General features: G+C 50.9%; 8 non-coding genes and 4 pseudogenes across 8 annotated transcripts; all 12 read left to right on the top strand.

The window, feature by feature from the left end:
- Window positions 1-4,911: 4,911 nt before the first annotated feature.
- Window positions 4,912-5,084, top strand: LOC123736372 (uncharacterized; annotated as a pseudogene).
- A 693-nt stretch (window positions 5,085-5,777) lies between these two features.
- Window positions 5,778-5,894, top strand: LOC123736389 (U5 spliceosomal RNA). Its single transcript, XR_006766094.1, has one exon. It is a non-coding gene; the product is annotated as a U5 spliceosomal RNA (small nuclear RNA).
- Window positions 5,895-6,241: 347 nt separating this feature from the next.
- Window positions 6,242-6,431, top strand: LOC123736393 (U2 spliceosomal RNA). The gene has a single exon (XR_006766098.1). It is a non-coding gene; the product is annotated as a U2 spliceosomal RNA (small nuclear RNA).
- Window positions 6,432-7,392: 961 nt separating this feature from the next.
- LOC123736388 (U5 spliceosomal RNA) lies at window positions 7,393-7,509 on the top strand. Its single transcript, XR_006766093.1, has one exon. It is a non-coding gene; the product is annotated as a U5 spliceosomal RNA (small nuclear RNA).
- A 347-nt stretch (window positions 7,510-7,856) lies between these two features.
- On the top strand, window positions 7,857-8,047 carry LOC123736371 (U2 spliceosomal RNA). Its single transcript, XR_006766084.1, has one exon. It is a non-coding gene; the product is annotated as a U2 spliceosomal RNA (small nuclear RNA).
- A 732-nt stretch (window positions 8,048-8,779) lies between these two features.
- On the top strand, window positions 8,780-8,896 carry LOC123736387 (U5 spliceosomal RNA). The gene has a single exon (XR_006766092.1). It is a non-coding gene; the product is annotated as a U5 spliceosomal RNA (small nuclear RNA).
- A 5,482-nt stretch (window positions 8,897-14,378) lies between these two features.
- On the top strand, window positions 14,379-14,557 carry LOC123736376 (uncharacterized; annotated as a pseudogene).
- A 731-nt stretch (window positions 14,558-15,288) lies between these two features.
- Window positions 15,289-15,405, top strand: LOC123736386 (U5 spliceosomal RNA). Its single transcript, XR_006766091.1, has one exon. It is a non-coding gene; the product is annotated as a U5 spliceosomal RNA (small nuclear RNA).
- Window positions 15,406-18,021: 2,616 nt separating this feature from the next.
- Window positions 18,022-18,197, top strand: LOC123736377 (uncharacterized; annotated as a pseudogene).
- An 818-nt stretch (window positions 18,198-19,015) lies between these two features.
- On the top strand, window positions 19,016-19,132 carry LOC123736385 (U5 spliceosomal RNA). Its single transcript, XR_006766090.1, has one exon. It is a non-coding gene; the product is annotated as a U5 spliceosomal RNA (small nuclear RNA).
- Window positions 19,133-21,747: 2,615 nt separating this feature from the next.
- LOC123736375 (uncharacterized) lies at window positions 21,748-21,921 on the top strand (annotated as a pseudogene).
- An 832-nt stretch (window positions 21,922-22,753) lies between these two features.
- Window positions 22,754-22,870, top strand: LOC123736384 (U5 spliceosomal RNA). Its single transcript, XR_006766089.1, has one exon. It is a non-coding gene; the product is annotated as a U5 spliceosomal RNA (small nuclear RNA).
- The last annotated feature ends 552 nt before the right edge of the window (window positions 22,871-23,422 follow it).

The raw sequence follows: 23,422 nt of genomic DNA, 5'->3' as shown, positions 1-23,422 counted from the left end.
CATATGTACAATCCTCATGTAACGGATATCGCCATAGGGGCATTTCTGGGCCGTTTTGTGACGTCACATCAGGGGCAAGATATGTGAAGGACTCTTTGGGATTCTGGAATGGCCGCCGTCAGTTCCAGGTGCTCCTTAGGCCGGATAAGGAAGGGTTTGATGGCTTCCTACATCCCCCGGCGGTCTTTTCTCTGGGTTCGGACAGGGGGATGCTCTTTTACACCCGTCAACCCCCTTTCTGTAAGAAATGTAGGGAGTATGGGCACGTTACAGCTGCCTGCAGTACAGGGAGATGCAGGTTTTGCAAATCGGGGGAGCATGAGGCAAAGGACTGTAGGGAGCCGAAGGAATGCCACGGGTGTGGTAGTAGGCTGCACCTGTTCCGGGACTGTCCGTCCCGTCGGCAGTCATATGCCGAGGCGACGGCAGGCAGAAAGGAAGGAGGAGACTCTGTGGGGGAACATCTGCAAAGAAGGGACCCTGGGTCTAGCAAGAAAGACCCAGAGAAGAAGGAGCAGGAGAGACCATCCTCACCAACGCCCACTCCACGTGCAAGGGCCGGGAAAGAGGTGACATCAGGGCCGTCAGTGAAAGGAGGTGAGGGGTCCGCTATCCAGAAGCCGGAGGTGGAGGAGGCGGGTGGAGGAATGGAGAGCATGGGATCATTACTTGATGGGGTGGAGGGGCTTGGGGCCCTGGTAGAAATGGTGGAAAATCTTCCGGTGTTGGGGTCAAGGGCAGGGGAGTGGGCCTCAGACTCTGGTGTGCCGCTCGAACTCGGGCAGGATGGGAAGGAATCGTCAGTAGGGAGGGTGATCCCGGAACTGGAGCAGGAACCCTACGTCGGCAAGAAGAAGAGGACGAAGCGGAAGGGTGATGTGCAGAAAGAGGTGGGAGGCATAGGGGAAGGGGCAGGCAAGCGTGCGATGGGGGTTAAAGACAGTGCCGCTGATGTGGCCCCCCTGTCCTCACAGGACTCATCCCTCCCTTTACCCCTAGAGGAAATGGACATGACGACCGCTACTCTATCTCTGCATCCTGGGGATGGAGGGTCGCAAGGCTGTTCAGAGAAGCCGGAAACCTCCATCCCCAACCCTTTCCCGGCTTCATGGGCAGATGACTTGGGGGTCTTAGAGGAAGGGGGAGACAGAGTGTCCCAAGTTGTGCGCAAGCAGGTGGGCTCATCTGAGGAGGATCTGTATCCTTCGGATGAGGGGAGCATTTTTACTTCCCTGTCGGAGGAGATGGAGCGGGGAGCATCGGGTGAGCCTCTTGTTTTGTTTTTTGTTATTAGTAGGTTGTTGTTAATGTTTTCATTATGGATAAAATTACTTTTGTTAGTTTAAATGTAAGGGGTTTGAGGGATAGGATAAAAAGAAGGGCGGTGTTTAGTTATTTAGAGGGTGTGGGGTTTGATTTTTGTTTTTTACAGGAGGTTCACCTAAGGGATGGGGGGGATGTTGTGAGGTTTAAGAGGGAGTGGGATAAAGGGGAATCAGTTTGGGGTATAGGGGGGTTCACTCTTCGGGGGTAGGGATCTTGTTTGGGAATAGGGAGGTAAAGGTTGAGGATACTTTTGTTGTTATGCAGGGGAGGGTTTTGGGGGTGGATGTCACATTAAGAGATTGTAGGTATAGATTAGTTGGGGTGTACGGACCACAGGTGGCGGCAGACAGGAGGGAGATGGTGGACTGTCTGACGCACCTGTGTGTCACAAATAGGCAGTTGGTGATAGGGGGAACTTTAATATAGATTTAGGGGTAGGGGGGGACAGCAGTGCAGGCGCCATCACCGGGCTAATGGCTTGCCATGGTCTGGTTGATGGTGGCCTGCACACTGCTCCGAAAATGGCCGGTCCCACTTGGCGCAACTCCAGGGGGGTTGCGCGGAGGCTTGACTATATTTTTCTATCCAGGTCCTTGGGTCAGTTGTCTGGTCGGCTGTTGCCTGTGTTCTTTTCAGATCACGACGGGGTGCTCCTGCAGGTGAGTTCTCCTGTCTGCCTCTTCGGTAGGGGGGTATTGGAAGTTAGATCGGGAGGTGCTGGATGAGCAAGCCTTTGTTAATGCCTTTATTGGTGTGTTTCGGGGTTTGAGGGCCTCCGGTCCATGTGCGAGGGGGTGTTGGAGTGGTGGGACTTAGTCAAGGTAAGGATTAGGATCTTTATTATAGGATATTGTAAGAGGAGAAAAAGGGAGGAAAGGAGGGAGGTGGATCATATCCATAGGTTGCTCGAACTCGAGTACGAGGCAGGCAACCTCGGCGGGTCGGTCGACTGGGAGAGATCCACTGCCCTGAAGGCGCAACTCAGGGAGCTGCAGGAGCGGAAGGCTCGAGCTTTCCTGGAGCGTGCGCATAGCGGCTTTTTAGAACATAACGAGACTTGTTCCACAATGTTCTTTAAGTCGGTAAGGGATAGACAGAGTAGAAAGGTAATGTACGGGGTTAGGAAAGAAGATGGTAGTGTAGCTAGAGAGCCGGAGGAGATGGTCAGAGTAACAACTGATCATTTCCGAAGTTTCTTTAAGGAGAGGGAAGTAGATGTAGAGCAGGGAAATGTGTTTTTAGAACACTTGTCCCGGCGATTGCCGGAGGACATTAGAGAAGCGATGGAGGCTCAGATCTCCCTAGAAGAGGTTGAGAGCGCCCTTAGGAGGATGGGAAAAGGGAAGGTACCTGGGATGGATGGGCTGCCGGCCGAGTTTTACCTCAAGTTTTGGGGGATACTCGGACCGGTGGTCCTCGAAGTCTTGAAGGCCATTCTCGAGACGGGGTTCCCGGGGGATCAATGACCGTCGGTGTGCTGTCACTTCTTCACAAGAAGGGGGACGCCACAGACCTTGGCAACTGGCGGCCATTGACCATGCTGTGTGTAGACTACAAGATACTTGCAAAGGTCCTAGCGGATCGGTTGCGCACAGCCCTTCCCTACGTCGTTCATGAGGATCAGACGTGCGGGGTAGAGGGCCGCTCTATCAGGTGGAACCTGCAGTTGATTAGGGACTCCATCGCTTGGGTAGAAGATAGAGGTCTGCCTTTAATGGTAGCAGCGCTTGATCAGGCGAAAGCCTTTGATCGCGTGAATAGATCTTTTCTTTTCAGAGTATTAGGTAGATTAGGATTTGGGGAAAAGTTCATAGGATGGATCCGTACTTTATATGTCGGAGCGGGGTGCCGGGTTAGCGTAAACGGTCACATGGGTGACGTTTTTGACCTCTCGTCAGGGGTCAGGCAGGGGTGCCCGCTCTCGGCTCTCCTCTTCGTACTGTACATGGAGCCTCTGGGGGCTGCCATTAGGGCAGACACAGGGGTGGAAGGCTTGTTAATCCCTGGAAGTGGCGGTCTGCGCGTTAAGGTGACGCAGTACGCCGACGACACTTCCTTGCTGCTTTGCAAGGACTCGTGCTTGACAAGGTCCCTTGCCATTATTGGGGACTTCACCCGAGCGTCGGGAGCGGTTCTTAACCACGCAAAGTCTTCCGTTAAGTTTTTCGGAAGATGGCGTGGTAGGACGGATGTGCCCGGGGGGTTATCTCTCTGTAACGGGGCCCTGAAGATTCTCGGGGTTCATTTTGAGACCTCCGGCTCAGCGACGCTGAACTGGAACATGGGCATCGCAGTGGTACAGAGGAAGCTAGCGATGTGGAGGGCTAGGTCGTTGTCTTTTGTAGGCAAGGTCCTGGTCCTCAAGGTGGATGTATTGCCGTCTCTTTTATATTTGGCGTACATCTACCCATTGCCGGCTTGTCTGAGGAGGCCTCTAGTGAGGCTAGTGTTTCAGTTCATGTGGGGTGGCAGGTACGAGTGGGTCGCCAGGGCACGCATGCTTTGCCCCATCGGGGAGGGAGGTAGGGGGGTACCACACTTCCCCCTCAAGCTGGACTCAATTTTTGTTTCTTTTTGTTGACAGAGCTTGCTCATCCGGTAGTACACCCGTCCGGTTACCTCCTGCGGGTGTTCTTCTCATACCAGGCGAGAAGCGTAATGGTGTGGTCTAACACGGGTCCTCGGGCGGAACAGCTGCCGTGGCACTTTGGGCACGCGGCCAAGTGGTTACGTGCGCACCCCGAGGTTGAAGTTGCCCGAGTAGGTTTAGACCACAAGCACCTGTACGAGGAGGTCAGACAGGGAGGGTGTCCGACACCTGTGGTGGGTATCCCGGAAGTGGTCTGGGAGGGAGTGCAGGCGCGGGGTCTGGACAACAGGCTCAAGGACCTGAATTGGTTGAGCCTCCATAAGTGTTTGCCGGTGCGTTCCATTATGTACCGGCATAGCTTGGCGCGATCCCCCACCTGCCCAAGACCATCTTGTGGTGGGGAGGAGACAGTGCGCCATGCCTTTTGGGACTGTGCCTTTGCCGGAGTAGTGTGGGCTAGGGCACGGGTGTTGTTAGGTAAGGTAAGAGGGGATTTTATTTTGTCGTGGGCTCGGGTAGAGAGAGGAGTAGGGAGAGCGAGGGGGACGGAAAGGGACAGATTTCTACTATGGCTTCTCATAAGCCTCTTTAAACGGGGGCTGTGGGAAGCCAGACAGAACATGGTAAAGACAGGGAGAGATTGGGGAGTGGAGGGGATAGTGAGGAGGGTGGAAGAAAATGTGAGGGGGAGGATGAAGAGGGAGGAGAGGAAGTGGGGGCAGCATGCAGCCCGGGAGAGGTGGAAGGGGGGTTTAGGACTGTGGTAAAGGGAATAGGGAAAAGGAATAAGATAGGTATGGGGAGATAGGGAAATATAGAGATTTAGGAATCTAGTTTATGTGGGTGTTGAGGGGGAGGGAAGATGCTCCCCTGATTTGTAATTTGGGTTTCATTTTTTTTGAAATTTCAAATGCCTTGTTTTGAGTTTAATGGAAGTGATGATTATGATTGTTGATGGTTTGTTTATTATGCTTATGGTTTTGAACAGTAATAAAATCTTTAAAAAAAAAAAAAATCTGTTCTTATCAGTTTAATATCTGATACGTCCCCCATCGGGGGACTACATATTAAATGGATTTTTCGAACAGGGAGTCGGAAATGGGGCTTGCTCCGTCCGCTCCACGCATCGACTCGGTATTGCAGTACCTCCGGGAATGGTGCAACACTTTTCTCCCATTGTCAAGGAAAAGAAATACACCAAATCTATGTAAAACAGCTAGCAGAAGAAGAGAAGGAATGAAAAAGAAGAATCATCCAAACTGAAACAAGTGCGAAGCCCCCTTCATGGGGGTCCCCCGTTTTCCCGCCATTTTACTTAAAAAAAAAAAAAAAATACATTGGCCAGGAGTGTGTGTGTGTGTGTGTGTGTGTGTGTGTGTGTGTGTGTGTGTGTGTGTGTTTTGAGCCCCCCCAAAAATACAATCACTTCACCAGGATTGTTTGTGTGTGTGTGTGTGTGTGTGTGTGTGTGTGTGTGTGTGTGTGTGTGTGTGTGTTTTTGAGCCCCCAAAAATACAATCACTTCACCAGGATTGTGTGTGTGTGTGTGTGTGTGTGTGTGTGTGTGTGTGTGTGTGTGTGTGTGTGTGTGTGTGTGTGTGTGTGTTTTTGAGCCCCCAAAAATACAATCACTTCACCAGGATTGTGTGTGTGTGTGTTTTTGAGCCCCCCCCAAAAATACAATCACTTCACCAGGATTGTCTGTCTGTCTGTCTGTCTGTCTGTCTGTCTGTCTGTCTGTCTGTCTGTGACTTTTTACCCACAGCCCTCGAAAACTTGGAAGAGTGGGTTCGGGGACCACCCGGGGACCCGGCCTAGAGTGCACCGTGTGTGTCTCGGGCCCCGACCTCTGACTTCCATACGACTCTGGTTTCTCTTCATTACGCACAAGCCTTTCGCCTTTTACTAAAGACTTCCGTGGAGAGGAACACTTACGAGTTCAACGTATTTTTGGAAGGGCTTTGCTTCTGGCAGAGCCCGGTATCTTGTTTCAAGAGAAATTGACAGAGATGACGCCGAGACTTTTTGCTCAGGCGTTTGACTTGAAGCCGGCTGACCGACCGGCGTATTTTTTCCACTCAAAGTAGTCGCTCGGGCAATTGAGTTCAAGCCCGACGATGACTGGTGTATTTGCCGGGCATTGAACAAATAGTCGCACTAGGATTAAAGAGCTAGTGACCTAACGACGCATTAGCGACTTTTAAAAAAAACACACCCGCCTGTCACCAGGGAAGCGTTGGGTGAGGAGGAGCCAACTTTTGCCAAACCGATGAGGTCTGCCGAGGCCCCCCGGGACCGGCGGGTGCAGGGGTCAATTTGTGGGTTATCGCTTCTCGGCCTTTTGGCTCAGATCAAGTGTAGTATCTGTTCTTATCAGTTTAATATCTGATACGTCCCCCATCGGGGGACTACATATTAAATGGATTTTTCGAACAGGGAGTCGGAAATGGGGCTTGCTCCGTCCGCTCCACGCATCGACCGGTATTGCAGTACCTCCGGGAATGGTGCAACACTTTTCTCCCATTGTCAAGGAAAAAGAAATACACCAAATCTATGTAAAACAGCTAGCAGAAGAAGAGAAGGAATGAAAAAAGAAGAATCATCCAAACTGAAACAAGTGCGAAGCCCCCTTCATGGGGGTCCCCCGTTTTCCCGCCATTTTACTTAAAAAAAAAAAAATAAAAAAATAAATAAAAAAATACATTGGCCAGGAGTGTGTGTGTGTGTGTGTGTGTGTGTGTGTGTGTGTGTTTTTGAGCCCCCCCCCAAAAATACAATCACTTCACCAGGATTGTTTGTGTGTGTGTGTGTGTGTGTGTGTGTGTGTGTGTGTGTGTGTGTGTGTGTGTGTGTGTGTGTGTGTTTTGAGCCCCCCAAAAATACAATCACTTCACCAGGATTGTGTGTGTGTGTGTGTGTGTGTGTGTGTGTGTGTGTGTGTGTGTGTGTGTGTGTGTGTGTGTGTGTGTGTGTGTGTGTTTTGAGCCCCCCAAAAATACAATCACTTCACCAGGATTGTTTGTGTGTGTGTGTGTGTGTGTGTGTGTGTGTGTGTGTGTGTGTGTGTGTGTGTGTGTGTGTGTGTTTTGAGCCCCCCCAAAAATACAATCACTTCACCAGGATTGTGTGTGTGTGTGTGTGTGTGTGTGTGTGTGTGTGTGTGTGTGTGTGTGTGTGTGTGTGTGTGTGTGTGTGTGTGTTTTGAGGCCCCCAAAAATACAATCACTTCACCAGGATTGTGTGTGTGTGTGTTTTTGAGCCCCCCCAAAAATACAATCACTTCACCAGGATTGTCTGTCTGTCTGTCTGTCTGTCTGTCTGTCTGTCTGTCTGTCTGTCTGTCTGTCTGTCTGTCTGTCTGTGACTTTTTACCCACAGCCCTCGAAAACTTGGAAGAGTGGGTTCGGGGACCACCCGCGGGGACCCGGCCTAGAGTGCACCGTGTGTGTCTCGGGCCCCGACCTCTGACTTCCATACGACTCTGGTTTCTCTTCATTACGCACAAGCCTTTCGCCTTTTACTAAAGACTTCCGTGGAGAGGAACACTTACGAGTTCAACGTATTTTTGGAAGGGCTTTGCTTCTGGCAGAGCCCGGTATCTTGTTTCAAGAGAAATTGACAGAGATGACGCCGAGACTTTTTGCTCAGGCGTTTGACTTGAAGCCGGCTGACCGACCGGCGTATTTTTTCCACTCAAAGTAGTCGCTCGGGCAATTGAGTTCAAGCCCGACGATGACTGGTGTATTTGCCGGGCATTGAACAAATAGTCGCACTAGGATTAAAGAGCTAGTGACCTAACGACGCATTAGCGACTTTTAAAAAAAACACACCCGCCTGTCACCAGGGAAGCGTTGGGTGAGGAGGAGCCAACTTTTGCCAAACCGATGAGGTCTGCCGAGGCCCCCGGGGACCGGCGGGTGCAGGGGTCAATTTGTGGGTTATCGCTTCTCGGCCTTTTGGCTCAGATCAAGTGTAGTATCTGTTCTTATCAGTTTAATATCTGATACGTCCCCCATCGGGGGACTACATATTAAATGGATTTTTCGAACAGGGAGTCGGAAATGGGGCTTGCTCCGTCCGCTCCACGCATCGACCCGGTATTGCAGTACCTCCGGGAATGGTGCAACACTTTTCTCCCATTGTCAAGGAAAAAGAAATACACCAAATCTATGTAAAACAGCTAGCAGAAGAAGAGAAGGAATGAAAAAGAAGAATCATCCAAACTGAAACAAGTGCGAAGCCCCCTTCATGGGGGTCCCCGTTTTCCCGCCATTTTACTTAAAAAAAAAAAAATAAAAAAAAAAATACATTGGCCAGGAGTGTGTGTGTGTGTGTGTGTGTGTGTGTGTTTTTGAGCCCCCCAAAAATACAATCACTTCACCAGGATTGTTTGTGTGTGTGTGTGTGTGTGTGTGTGTGTGTGTGTGTGTGTGTGTGTGTGTGTGTGTTTTTGAGCCCCCCAAAAATACAATCACTTCACCAGGATTGTGTGTGTGTGTGTGTGTGTGTGTGTGTGTGTGTGTGTGTGTGTGTGTGTGTGTGTGTGTGTGTGTGTGTGTGTGTGTGTGTTTTTTTGAGCCCCCCCAAAAAATACAATCACTTCACCAGGATTGTGTGTGTGTGTGTTTTTGAGCCCCCCCCAAAAATACAATCACTTCACCAGGATTGTCTGTCTGTCTGTCTGTCTGTCTGTCTGTCTGTCTGTCTGTCTGTCTGTCTGTCTGTCTGTCTGTCTGTCTGTCTGTCTGTGACTTTTTACCCACAGCCCTCGAAAACTTGGAAGAGTGGGTTCGGGGACCACCCGCGGGGACCCGGCCTAGAGTGCACCGTGTGTGTCTCGGGCCCCGACCTCTGACTTCCATACGACTCTGGTTTCTCTTCATTACGCACAAGCCTTTCGCCTTTTACTAAAGACTTCCGTGGAGAGGAACACTTACGAGTTCAACGTATTTTTGGAAGGGCTTTGCTTCTGGCAGAGCCCGGTATCTTGTTTCAAGAGAAATTGACAGAGATGACGCCGAGACTTTTTGCTCAGGCGTTTGACTTGAAGCCGGCTGACCGACCGGCGTATTTTTTTCCACTCAAAGTAGTCGCTCGGGCAATTGAGTTCAAGCCCGACGATGACTGGTGTATTTGCCGGGCATTGAACAAATAGTCGCACTAGGATTAAAGAGCTAGTGACCTAACGACGCATTAGCGACTTTAAAAAAAAACACACCCGCCTGTCACCAGGGAAGCGTTGGGTGAGGAGGAGCCAACTTTTGCCAAACCGATGAGGTCTGCCGAGGCCCCGGGGACCGGGCGGGTGCAGGGGTCAATTTGTGGGTTATCGCTTCTCGGCCTTTTGGCTAAGATCAGGTTGGGTACCGAGGTGCCATAACACTCTTAGTCCAAAGCCGATGGCCGGAGGGCAGGATCCACAGTCAGCCAGAGGGGCTGGACTGCGCAATACGTTGCAGTTCGTTTGGAAGAACAAGGGCAAGCAAATTGGCAATAGAGAATGGTTCATCAGGACGGTGATCATTGAAGGGTTAAAGGTGGACCCAGGGCAAGTTTTCTGCTTGCAGCGGAACATGGCGGCGGAGGGCTACGACCTGTCTCTAAATGGCGAGGCCTTGTACAGGCGGTGTATGGACACCTGCAAAGAGAAGGAAGCCAGTGAGCCATTCTCAAACTTTCAGGTTGTCCCCTTGTGCCGGTTGGATCTAAAGGTGATCACCGTGCATATCTACAATCCCTATGTGGGGGATGACAGCATCGTGGCGTTCCTAGGCCGGTTTGGGAAAGTGAGTCCCGGGTGCGGTACCTAAGGGACGGGTATGGGATCTGGTCAGGGAGGAGGCAATTCCGTGTCGCACTGAACAGAGATCCGGAAGGAGCAGATAAGTTGGTGCACCCACCAGCCTATTTCTCCATTGGAGTGGACCGGGGGTACCTTTTTTATTCAGGCCAACCAAGTTTTTGCAGGCACTGCCGTAGCTTCGGTCATTTGGCCACGGGGTGCAATCTGCTGAAGTGCAGAAACTGCGGGAAACCAGGTCACGGGGCAGCCAACTGCAGGGAGGCTCGAGTATGCAATGGCTGTGGGAAGCAGGGCCACTTGTTTAAAGACTGTCCAAATAGGCAACGGACCTATGCGGAGGCAGCCGGTGATGGCCCCGAGGAAGGTGCTGCGGGCTCTCCCCTCCGGCCAATAGAGGAGGTCCTTGAGGAAATCCGAGCGGCAGCAGAGGAGGTGGCGAAAGCCCCAGGGGAAAGTACAGTAAAGGAGGGCAGTCCGAAGGGGACTGTGGAGGAGATGGAACTGCTGACGGGAGCCTGGGAGGATAGTATACTGAGTGAGATGTCAGACGAGCTCGGCTACCCGAACCCTCTCGCGGAAGATGAGGTCGTCTTCGGGGGCGGGTCGACTGGATCGGCATCTTCAGACAATGGAGAGTCCGGGAAGGTGTACAAGGGGAAAAGAAAGAAGAGGAGGAGGGTCGCTGGTCGGGTAGCGATGGAAGAACACAGGAGGCCTTTGGTGGCCATCTCCAACCGGTTCACAGTGCTGAATCCTGATACCGGGGATGAAGGGTCAGATGTGGGGGCCGAGACACAGGATTCTGTTATCTTGAAGGTTCCTGCATTAGCAGCCTCTGAAGCCTCGGTGGGGAGGTCTAGGGAGCAGGTCCAGGGGATCTGCTTGGTTCCTGCGCTTCCTGGGACAGGCACCACGGAGATGGACACCAATCCTGAGGAGGCCTCAATGGACTGTGCACAGGTACTGTCAGGGGGAGACCACACTTCCAGTCCTGGGGAAGAGTCGTTGGTCTGCGGACAGGTATCAGCCTGTGTGAACTTTTCCAGCCCTGAACGCTCTTTCGTGGCACCAGGCACGCCGAACAGTGACCGGTACCTGGAAGGGGTGAGTGACAGCGGGATGGGGAGGCTCCTATCTGACAGACTGTATGGAGACGCTGGGTGATCTTGCTTATTTCCTTGTTTATTTCTTATGGCACTTTTCACAGTAATAACAGTGAATGTAAGGGGATTAAGGGATATGGGGAAGAGAGGAGGGGTGTTTCAGTACCTTTCCTGTGTCTCCTTCCAGGTTTGTTTTCTACAAGAAGTTCATTTAAGGGATATGGGGGATGTTCCTGTTTTTTCAAAGGAGTGGGCGAAGGGAGAGTCCAGATGGGGGATAGGGGGGGTGCACTCCTCTGGGGTGGGGATTTTGTTTGGGGATAGGGACTTTTGTGTGGTGGGTTCCTTTTCTGTTATACAGGGGAGGGTTTTAGTGGTTGATGCAGATTGGAGGGGGGCGAAGTTTCGTTTTATTAACATTTATGCACCTGCAGAGCCTCGAGGTAGGAAAGATCTTTTTTTGGCTCTGCCAGATATTTGTGTTACTAACCGAACTGTGGTTTTGGGGGGGGATTTCAATGTCTCTTTCGAAGGTACGGGGGACTTTAGCCTTCCCTATTTGGTTTCTGTGGTTAAAGATTTTTCTTTTAGGGACTCCTTCAGAGTCTGCGACCCCAAGGGGGAGGGTATGACATGGGCAAATTCAAGGGGTTCCCGTAGTCGTATAGATTTCATTTTTTTACCTGTATCTGTGCCAATATCGCAAGTCACTGTTTCTCCGGTCTGGTTTTCTGACCATTGCCAAGTCCAGGTAGTGTTCTCGGTAGACGTGCCAATATTTGGAAGAGGGTTTTGGAAATTAAATTCCCAAATTTTGGCGGATCTTTCCTTTAGGGAGGCTTTTAGATCCCATTATGAGCTATGGGGGGACCTCAAGCCTTTTTTGGCTCCCTAGTTGAATGGTGGGAGTGCGTAAAGCGCAATGTGCGCACCCTGGCTATTTCGCACTGTGTCGCTAAGGCCCGAGCAGACAGGGAGGTTTTTCGGCGGCTTCAGGGGGAGCTGACTGCTTTGGTGTCAGCCGAGAATAAGGGTGAGGTGAGGGATGTGGAGAGGATGGAGGTTTTAAAAAGTAAGTTGGGCCTGTATTTTCAGGGTAAGGCCAGGGACTTTCTCTTTAGGTGTCAACGAGATAAGTTCGAGTTTGGTGAGGCTAGCAGTTCATATTTTTTCAAACAGGTAAAAGCTGCCCATGCCAAAGCAGTTATTGCTCAGCTGCGAACAGAAAAGGGGGGAATGGTATCGGACCCAAAGGGGATGGTGGAAGCAGCGTCATCTTTCTACCAAGAGTCCTTTAGGGAAAAGGACATAGATGGGTCGAAAGAACACGTCTTTCTGGGGTTTTTGAGGGAAAAGGTTCCCCCGGAGGAAGCCTCTGATCTCGATCGCCCTTTCGAGCTTGAGGAGGTTGAGGCTGCTTTGCGGGGTTTACCAACCAACAAAGTGCCAGGTTGCGATGGGCTTCCCCGGGAGTTTTATGTTACCTTTTGGGAGATTTTGGGCAGAGATTTTCTGTTGGTAGTTAAGGCGGTATATGATTCAGGGCTCCTGGGGTCTTCAATGAGGGAGGGGATTTTGACGCTGCTTTACAAGAAAGGGGAAAGGGATAACCTGGGGAATTACAGGCCCATTACGCTACTGTGTGCAGACTATAAGGTGGTAGCCCGTGTCCTTGCGGGCCGCCTAAGGAAGGCTCTGCCCCATGTCATACATGAGGACCAGACCTGTGGGGTGGAGGGGAGGTCCATACAATGGAACCTGAGTCTGGTGAGGGACTGTATTGCTTGGGCCCAGGACAGAGGGGTGCACCTCATGTTGGTGGGCTTAGACATGGAAAAAGCTTTTGATAAGGTGCACCATGGGTTCCTCTTTTCAGTGTTGGAAAGGATGGGTTTTGGGGCTGGGTTTATGAGGTGGGTGGAGATTCTATACACTGCAGTGGGAAGTAGGGTTTTGGTAAATGGGCATGCAGGAGAGGTGGTTCCTCAGCAGACTGGGGTACGTCAAGGCTGCCCGTTGTCTCCACTGCTCTTTGTGTTGTACATGGAGCCGCTGGCAGCAGCCATTCGGGCAGATGCACGTATTAGGGCCTCCGCCCCCTGGTGGGGGCTCTTCAGAGGTCAAGATCTCCCAGTATGCGGATGACATGACTTTGTTTCTGACATCCGAGGGGAGTGTCGCCAGGGCGGTGGAGGTCCTGGGGGAGTTCGGACTGGCATCCGGGGCTAGGGGTCAACCTGGGGAAATCCTCAGTCAAGTTTTTTGGACCATGGGCAGGGAGAGAGGAAGGCCTCAGTGGCCTCCCGCTCTGCTCGGGGCCTATGAGGGTCCTGGGAGTGGATTTTGAAGTGACAGGTAGTGAGGGAATTAACTGGGGGCAGAGGATCGCGAAAGTGCGCACCAAAGTGGGCCTCTGGAAAGCTCGTCGGCTCTCTATGAGTGGACGGGTTCTAGTCATTAAAGCAGACATTCTTCCGTCCTTGGTTTATTTGGCCTATGTTTTTCCTTTACCTCCTCGTTACAGGAAGGATTTAGTGCGAACCATTTTTTCTTTTGTTTGGGGGGCTATGAGTATATAAAAAGGGACTGGATGGTGCAATCAGTGGAGGAGGGAGGAAGGGGAGTGCCTGACATCCCTCTGAAGTTAGACACTATTTTCTTTTCTTCAATATGTAAAAGTCTGGTTAACCCTTGTAACCATGGTTACAAGGCTTTTGCTTTGTTTTGGCTATCTTTCCCTCTGCGGAGGTTGATAGCCTGGGACAACTCTCGACCTAAGGCGGAATCCCTCCCAGCTCATTTTGAACATGCGGTGAAGTGGAGCAGAAGGCACACTGAGTGCCAGGAGGGTCTGCTCTGCATGGACCACAGGGCTTTATACAGGACCTTGGTGGCTAAGCGGGGTCCTGTCGGTGTCTATGGGGTAGGGCCGGTGGTATGGCAGGCAATTCAGCAAAAGGGTCTCTCTAACAGGTTGAAGGATCTAAATTGGTTGTGTATACATGGGCGTCTGCCAGTTAGGGAGGTCCTTTACAGGCACGGCCTGTCAAAGGTCAAGATATGCCCAAGGGAAGGGTGTGAAGGCGAGGAGACGCTCCGTCACACTTTTTGGGAGTGCTCCTATGCCAGGAGGGTTTGGGGGATTTGGGCTCCTTCTTCCAGATGCTGGGGATTCTATCCTTTGATGCAATTATGTTGAGGAGGGGTTTGGGGATCAGGAGCGGGAGGGGATCCTTTTTAATCTGGCTCTTGATTTCCTTGGGGAAGGTAGCTCTGTGGGATTCAAGGGCGGTTTTGGTTAAATCCAATGTGGACTGGGGAGTGGGTGGAGTGGTAAGTAGGGTTAGAGCTGACCTGAGGAAAAGGTTTGATTTCGATGTGGACAAATATGGCTTCCATGCCTCTAAGGAACGCTGGAAGTACCTTTTATGAGTAAGAGGCCTTGTTGCAGTGGTTGGCCAAAGTGTATGTACTGTTTGCTTGATTATGTGGTTTTTTTCCATGTCCCGGTTTTGAAATGTCCAGTATTTTGGGAAATGTAAAGTGTTTACAATGAATGGTTTGGTTAAATAAAAATAAAAAAATCTGTTCTTATCAGTTTAATATCTGATACGTCCCCATCGGGGACTACATATTAAATGGATTTTTCGAACAGGGAGTCGGAAATGGGGCTTGCTCCGTCCGCTCCACGCATCGACCCGGTATTGCAGTACCTCCGGGAATGGTGCAACACTTTTCTCCCATTGTCAAGGAAAAAGAAATACACCAAATCTATGTAAAACAGCTAGCAGAAGAAGAGAAGGAATGAAAAAGAAGAATCATCCAAACTGAAACAAGTGCGAAGCCCCCTTCATGGGGGTCCCCGTTTTCCCGCCATTTTACTTAAAAAAAAAAAAAAAAAAAAAAAAATACATTGGCCAGGAGTGTGTGTGTGTGTGTGTGTGTGTGTGTGTTTTTGAGCCCCCCAAAAATACAATCACTTCACCAGGATTGTTTGTGTGTGTGTGTGTGTGTGTGTGTGTGTGTGTGTGTGTGTGTGTGTGTGTGTGTGTGTGTGTTTTTGAGCCCCCCAAAAAATACAATCACTTCACCAGGATTGTGTGTGTGTGTGTGTGTGTGTGTGTGTGTGTGTGTGTGTGTGTGTGTGTGTGTGTGTGTGTGTGTGTGTGTGTGTGTGTGTGTGTGTGTGTTTTGAGCCCCCCAAAAATACAATCACTTCACCAGGATTGTGTGTGTGTGTGTTTTTGAGCCCCCCAAAAATACAATCACTTCACCAGGATTGTCTGTCTGTCTGTCTGTCTGTCTGTCTGTCTGTCTGTCTGTCTGTCTGTCTGTCTGTCTGTCTGTCTGTCTGACTTTTTACCCACAGCCCTCGAAAACTTGGAAGAGTGGGTTCGGGGACCACCGCGGGGACCCGGCCTAGAGTGCACCGTGTGTGTCTCGGGCCCCGACCTCTGACTTCCATACGACTCTGGTTTCTCTTCATTACGCACAAGCCTTTCGCCTTTTACTAAAGACTTCCGTGGAGAGGAACACTTACGAGTTCAACGTATTTTTGGAAGGGCTTTGCTTCTGGCAGAGCCCGGTATCTTGTTTCAAGAGAAATTGACAGAGATGACGCCGAGACTTTTTGCTCAGGCGTTTGACTTGAAGCCGGCTGACCGACCGGCGTATTTTTTCCACTCAAAGTAGTCGCTCGGCAATTGAGTTCAAGCCCGACGATGACTGGTGTATTTGCCGGGCATTGAACAAATAGTCGCACTAGGATTAAAGAGCTAGTGACCTAACGACGCATTAGCGACTTTTAAAAAAAAACACACCCGCCTGTCACCAGGGAAGCGTTGGGTGAGGAGGAGCCAACTTTTGCCAAACCGATGAGGTCTGCCGAGGCCCCCGGGGGCCCGGCGGGTGCAGGGGTCAATTTGTGGGTTATCGCTTCTGGCCTTTTGGCTCAGATCAAGCTTGGTACCGAGGTGCCCCAGAGCTCGCTGAGTCAAAAGGTCGGAGATAGGAGGGCGGTATTTTTGTTTTAGTTGGTTAGAATCTCTTTTGGGATTCTATTTGACAAGGTACTTTTGGGTTTTTCCTTCTTTTTTGAAAAGAGCAAGAGCAATATCGAGTGTGTCATTCTCCGGGAGGAGATGGCACGGAACACTACGTATACGTCGGTCCCTGGGATTGGACTTGCTAACACTATACGTTTTGCATGGAAGGAGAAAGATATGGAACCGTTGGGAAGGGAGGCATTCGGAAGGACCCTGCTGATGGGAGTGCTCAATTTGGGGGTAAAGGATGTGTTTTGCCTCCAGGAGAACCCTTTGGAGGTCGCCTACGACGTAACGTTTTATACAGAGGAGAAGCACGAGGAAATAATGCGGAAGGTGAAAGAAGTGGAGAAAGAGAGGCCCATGTGTCATTACATGGTGAAAAGCTTGGTGAAGAATAGTTTTAGGTTGGTAACAGTTATCATGTATAACCCCCATGTAAAGGACGAGGACGTGAGGTCTTTCCTGGGGAAATACATGGACAATATATCCTCAGCGAGGCATCTCAAGGACTCCATTGGATTTTGGAATGGGAGGAGAAGTTTTCAAGCTCTCCTTAGAGAGGATCCGAAAGGCCTGGGAGGCTGCCTCCATCCTCCGGCTATGTTCTCCCTGGGGGCTGACCGGGGACGTTGCATTATGCCCGTCAGCCTCCGTTCTGCAGGCGTTGTATGGCCTATGGTCATATCCTCGCCTCGTGCGGCACAAAGAAGTGCAGGTATTGTGGATCTGCGGAGCACGAGGCGAGGACTGTGACGCGCCGAAGGCATGTCACGGGTGTGGTATGTTAACGCACCTGTGGCGTGAATGCCCGGCGCGTCAGAGGTCATACGCGTCTGCAGCTGGGGGGGAGCGAGAGCCGGGGATGGGGGTAGAAGAGGAGGGGACAAAGAGCCAGGAACAGGGACGGAGGGAAAGGGACGCACGGCGGGAGAAGGAAGGAACGACAGCAGGAGCAGAAGAAGAAAAGGAAGAAGTGGACACGGTGGAATCGGAGGGGCGGGAGGCTGAAGGAGAGGAGGAGCAGGAGGCTGAAGGAGAGAAGGAGCAGGAGGAGGAAGGAGATAAGAGAGTGGAGGGGTCGGAGAAGACAGCGGTGGAGAAGGAGACGGAGAAGGAAACAGAGAGGGAGGAGATAGAGAAGACGGCGGTGGAGAAGAAAGAGACAGAAAGGAAGGAGACAGGGAAGAAGGTGGTGGAGAAGAAAGAGACAGAAAGGAAGGAGACAGGGAAGAAGGTGGTGGAGAAGAAAGAGACAGAAAGGAAGGAGACAGGGCAGAAGGTGGTGGAGAAGAAAGAGACAGAAAGGAAGGAGACAGGGAAGAAGGTGGTGGAGAAGAAAGAGACAGAAAGGAAGGAGACAGGGAAGAAGGTGGTGGAGAAGAAAGAAACAGAAAGGGAGGAGAAAGAGAAGGCAGTGGTGGCGGGACCAGTAGGAGAAGGAGTGAAGGAGTGGGGGGACAGTAAAGAGGTGAGATCACGGGTGGAGGAGCTGAGGGAGATGGTGGGGGGGCTGCCGGACAATATGAACGAAGCGAGGGGGGGACTGACGGACGCAGAAAGGGATGTTCCTGGCTGCGTTCCTCCACCTATAAAGAGGCCAAAGAAGGGGGAGCGACCGGACAGCAGGAGGAAGAAGGGTGGTAAAAGGGGGGTGGGGGAAGGGCAGGAAGGAGAGGTTGCAGGGCCCTCGTGGGCTCCCTCTTCTTCGTGTTCTTTTACACCCCTGGCAGAGCTGGACCTACCAGGCATGGCCAAGGAATGGGGAATGGAGGAAGGAGAAAGTTTCCTGTTTGGGGACATGGGGTGCTCGAGCCGGAGCCCGGAGGAGGGGGTGGTGGATTTGAGTGGGGGGCACAAGACACAGAGTGTGGGTGTGCCGGGTATTGGTGGTGTTTCCAGGGGAGAGGGGATGGCGGCCGACGGGGAGCGTCAGGAGTGGAGTGGGCGTCCCCGTCGGTCGGGATGGGGTGAGTTTTTCGTTGATTTTTTGGTGTGGGTTTTGGTTTGTAGATGGGAAGGGGAGGGAAAATGCTCCCATGACTTTTGGTTTTTGGGTTTGGTTATTATTGAATAGTTTTGAAATGTTTAATGGAATTTGTGTTTGAATTGATTGATTTGTATAAGATTTTTGTTGGGTTTTGAACGTAATAAATATATTTTATAAAAAAAAAAAATCTGTTCTTATCAGTTTAATATCTCGATACGTCCCCATCGGGGGACTACATATTAAATGGATTTTTCGAACAGGGAGTCGGAAATGGGGCTTGCTCCGTCCGCTCCACGCATCGACCCGGTATTGCAGTACCTCCGGGAATGGTGCAACACTTTTCTCCCATTGTCAAGGAAAAAGAAATACACCAAATCTATGTAAAACAGCTAGCAGAAGAAGAGAAGGAATGAAAAAAGAAGAATCATCCAAACTGAAACAAGTGCGAAGCCCCCTTCATGGGGGTCCCCCGTTTTCCCGCCATTTTACTTTAAAAAAAAAAAAAAAAAAAAATACATTGGCGTGTGTGTGTGTGTGTGTGTGTGTGTGTGTGTGTGTGTGTTTTTTGAGCCCCCCAAAAATACAATCACTTCACCAGGATTGTTTGTGTGTGTGTGTGTGTGTGTGTGTGTGTGTGTGTGTGTGTGTGTGTGTGTGTGTGTGTGTTTTTGAGCCCCCCAAAAATACAATCACTTCACCAGGATTGTTTGTGTGTGTGTGTGTGTGTGTGTGTGTGTGTGTGTGTGTGTGTGTGTGTGTGTGTGTGTGTTTTGAGCCCCCCAAAAATACAATCACTTCACCAGGATTGTGTGTGTGTGTGTGTGTGTGTGTGTGTGTGTGTGTGTGTGTGTGTGTGTGTGTGTGTGTGTGTGTGTGTGTGTGTGTTTTTTGAGCCCCCCCAAAAATACAATCACTTCACCAGGATTGTGTGTGTGTGTGTTTTGAGCCCCCCAAAAATACAATCACTTCACCAGGATTGTCTGTCTGTCTGTCTGTCTGTCTGTCTGTCTGTCTGTCTGTCTGTCTGTCTGTCTGTCTGTCTGTGACTTTTTACCCACAGCCCTCGAAAACTTGGAAGAGTGGGTTCGGGGACCACCCGCGGGGACCCGGCCTAGAGTGCACCGTGTGTGTCTCGGGCCCCGACCTCTGACTTCCATACGACTCTGGTTTCTCTTCATTACGCACAAGCCTTTCGCCTTTTACTAAAGACTTCCGTGGAGAGGAACACTTACGAGTTCAACGTATTTTTGGAAGGGCTTTGCTTCTGGCAGAGCCCGGTATCTTGTTTCAAGAGAAATTGACAGAGATGACGCCGAGACTTTTTGCTCAGGCGTTTGACTTGAAGCCGGCTGACCGACCGGCGTATTTTTTCCACTCAAAGTAGTCGCTCGCAATTGAGTTCAAGCCCGACGATGACTGGTGTATTTGCCGGGCATTGAACAAATAGTCGCACTAGGATTAAAGAGCTAGTGACCTAACGACGCATTAGCGACTTTTAAAAAAAAACACACCCGCCTGTCACCAGGGAAGCGTTGGGTGAGGAGGAGCCAACTTTTGCCAAACCGATGAGGTCTGCCGAGGCCCCGGGCCCGGGCGGGTGCAGGGGTCAATTTGTGGGTTATCGCTTCTCGGCCTTTTGGCTCAGATCAAGCTTGGTACCGAGGTGCCCCAGAGCTCGCTGAGTCAAAAGGTCGGAGATAGGAGGGCGGTATTTTTTGTTTTAGTTGGTTAGAATCTCTTTTGGGATTCTATTTGACAAGGTACTTTTGGGTTTTTCCTTCTTTTTTGAAAAGAGCAAGAGCAATATCGAGTGTGTCATTCTCCGGGAGGAGATGGCACGGAACACTACGTATACGCCGGTCCCTGGGATTGGACTTGCTAACACTATACGTTTTGCATGGAAGGAGAAAGATATGGAACCGTTGGGAAGGGAGGCATTCGGAAGGACCCTGCTGATGGGAGTGCTCAATTTGGGGGTAAAGGATGTGTTTTGCCTCCAGGAGAACCCTTTGGAGGTCGCCTACGACGTAACGTTTTATACAGAGGAGAAGCACGAGGAAATAATGCGGAAGGTGAAAGAAGTGGAGAAAGAGAGGCCCATGTGTCATTACATGGTGAAAAGCTTGGTGAAGAATAGTTTTAGGTTGGTAACAGTTATCATGTATAACCCCCATGTAAAGGACGAGGACGTGAGGTCTTTCCTGGGGAAATACATGGACAATATATCCTCAGCGAGGCATCTCAAGGACTCCATTGGATTTTGGAATGGGAGGAGAAGTTTTCAAGCTCTCCTTAGAGAGGATCCGAAAGGCCTGGGAGGCTGCCTCCATCCTCCGGCTATGTTCTCCCTGGGGGCTGACCGGGGGACGTTGCATTATGCCCGTCAGCCTCCGTTCTGCAGGCGTTGTATGGCCTATGGTCATATCCTCGCCTCGTGCGGCACAAAGAAGTGCAGGTATTGTGGATCTGCGGAGCACGAGGCGAGGGACTGTGACGCGCCGAAGGCATGTCACGGGTGTGGTATGTTAACGCACCTGTGGCGTGAATGCCCGGCGCGTCAGAGGTCATACGCGTCTGCAGCTGGGGGAGCGAGAGCCGGGGATGGGGGTAGAAGAGGAGGGGACAAAGAGCCAGGAACAGGGACGGAGGAAAGGGACGCACGGGCGGGAGAAGGAAGGAACGACAGCAGGAGCAGAAGAAGAAAAGGAAGAAGTGGACACGGTGGAATCGGAGGGGCGGGAGGCTGAAGGAGAGGAGGAGCAGGAGGCTGAAGGAGAGAAGGAGCAGGAGGAGGAAGGAGATAAGAGAGTGGAGGGGGTCGGAGAAGACAGCGGTGGAGAAGGAGACGGAGAAGGAAACAGAGAGGGAGGAGATAGAGAAGACGGCGGTGGAGAAGAAAGAGACAGAAAGGAAGGAGACAGGGAAGAAGGTGGTGGAGAAGAAAGAGACAGAAAGGAAGGAGACAGGGAAGAAGGTGGTGGAGAAGAAAGAGACAGAAAGGAAGGAGACAGGGCAGAAGGTGGTGGAGAAGAAAGAGACAGAAAGGAAGGAGACAGGGAAGAAGGTGGTGGAGAAGAAAGAGACAGAAAGGAAGGAGACAGGGAAGAAGGTGGTGGAGAAGAAAGAAACAGAAAGGGAGGAGAAAGAGAAGGCAGTGGTGGCGGGACCAGTAGGAGAAGGAGTGAAGGAGTGGGGGGACAGTAAAGAGGTGAGATCACGGGTGGAGGAGCTGAGGGAGATGGTGGGGGGCTGCCGGACAATATGAACGAAGCGAGGGGGGGACTGACGGACGCAGAAAGGGATGTTCCCTGGCTGCGTCCTCCACCTATAAAGAGGCCAAAGAAGGGGGAGCGACCGGACAGCAGGAGGAAGAAGGGTGGTAAAAGGGGGGTGGGGGAAGGGCAGGAAGGAGAGGTTGCAGGGCCCTCGTGGGCTCCCTCTTCTTCGTGTTCTTTTACACCCCTGGCAGAGCTGGACCTACCAGGCATGGCCAAGGAATGGGGAATGGAGGAAGGAGAAAGTTTCCTGTTTGGGGACATGGGGTGCTCGAGCCGGAGCCCGGAGGAGGGGGTGGTGGATTTGAGTGGGGGCACAAGACACAGAGTGTGGGTGTGCCGGGTATTGGTGGTGTTTCCAGGGGAGAGGGGATGGCGGCCGACGGGGGAGCGTCAGGAGTGGAGAGGGCGTCCCCGTCGGTCGGGATGGGGTGAGTTTTTCGTTGATTTTTTGGTGTGGGTTTTGGTTTGTAGATGGGAAGGGGAGGGAAAATGCTCCCATGACTTTTGGTTTTTGGGTTTGGTTATTATTGAATAGTTTTGAAATGTTTAATGGAATTTGTGTTTGAATTGATTGATTTGTATAAGATTTTTGTTGGGTTTTGAACGTAATAAATATATTTTATAAAAAAAAAAATCTGTTCTTATCAGTTTAATATCTGATACGTCCCCCATCGGGGGACTACATATTAAATGGATTTTTCGAACAGGGAGTCGGAAATGGGGCTTGCTCCGTCCGCTCCACGCATCGACCGGTATTGCAGTACCTCCGGGAATGGTGCAACACTTTTCTCCCATTGTCAAGGAAAAAGAAATACACCAAATCTATGTAAAACAGCTAGCAGAAGAAGAGAAGGAATGAAAAAAGAAGAATCATCCAAACTGAAACAAGTGCGAAGCCCCCTTCATGGGGGTCCCCCGTTTTCCCGCCATTTTACTTTAAAAAAAAAATTTATAAAAAAAAAAAATATATACATTGGCCAGGAGTGTGTGTGTGTGTGTGTGTGTGTGTGTGTGTGTGTGTGTGTTTTTTGAGCCCCCCAAAAATACAATCACTTCACCAGGATTGTTTGTGTGTGTGTGTGTGTGTGTGTGTGTGTGTGTGTGTGTGTGTGTGTGTGTGTGTGTGTGTTTGAGCCCCCCAAAAATACAATCACTTCACCAGGATTGTTTGTGTGTGTGTGTGTGTGTGTGTGTGTGTGTGTGTGTGTGTGTGTGTGTGTGTGTGTGTGTGTTTTGAGCCCCCCAAAAATACAATCACTTCACCAGGATTGTGTGTGTGTGTGTGTGTGTGTGTGTGTGTGTGTGTGTGTGTGTGTGTGTGTGTGTGTGTGTGTGTGTGTGTGTGTTTTTGAGCCCCCAAAAAATACAATCACTTCACCAGGATTGTGTGTGTGTGTGTTTTGAGCCCCCCCAAAAATACAATCACTTCACCAGGATTGTCTGTCTGTCTGTCTGTCTGTCTGTCTGTCTGTCTGTCTGTCTGTCTGTCTGTCTGTCTGTCTGTGACTTTTTACCCACAGCCCTCGAAAACTTGGAAGAGTGGGTTCGGGGACCACCCGCGGGGACCCGGCCTAGAGTGCACCGTGTGTGTCTCGGGCCCCGACCTCTGACTTCCATACGACTCTGGTTTCTCTTCATTACGCACAAGCCTTTCGCCTTTTACTAAAGACTTCCGTGGAGAGGAACACTTACGAGTTCAACGTATTTTTGGAAGGGCTTTGCTTCTGGCAGAGCCCGGTATCTTGTTTCAAGAGAAATTGACAGAGATGACGCCGAGACTTTTTGCTCAGGCGTTTGACTTGAAGCCGGCTGACCGACCGGCGTATTTTTTTCCACTCAAAGTAGTCGCTCGGGCAATTGAGTTCAAGCCCGACGATGACTGGTGTATTTGCCGGGCATTGAACAAATAGTCGCACTAGGATTAAAGAGCTAGTGACCTAACGACGCATTAGCGACTTTTAAAAAAAACACACCCGCCTGTCACCAGGGAAGCGTTGGGTGAGGAGGAGCCAACTTTTGCCAAACCGATGAGGTCTGCCGAGGCCCCCGGGCACCGGGCGGGTGCAGGGGTCAATTTGTGGGTTATCGCTTCTCGGCCTTTTGGCTCAGATCAAGCTTGGTACCGAGGTGCCCCAGAGCTCGCTGAGTCAAAAGGTCGGAGATAGGAGGGCGGTATTTTTGTTTTAGTTGGTTAGAATCTCTTTTGGGATTCTATTTGACAAGGTACTTTTGGGTTTTTCCTTCTTTTGAAAAGAGCAAGAGCAATATCGAGTGTGTCATTCTCCGG

The sequence above is a fragment of the Salmo salar genome, unplaced genomic scaffold (assembly GCF_905237065.1).
Source record: "Salmo salar unplaced genomic scaffold, Ssal_v3.1, whole genome shotgun sequence".
In the NCBI taxonomy this organism is placed as follows: Eukaryota; Metazoa; Chordata; class Actinopteri; order Salmoniformes; family Salmonidae; genus Salmo; species Salmo salar.
The sequence above is the reverse complement of the archived record's forward strand: the minus strand, read 5'-3'. Positions and strand labels throughout refer to the sequence as shown.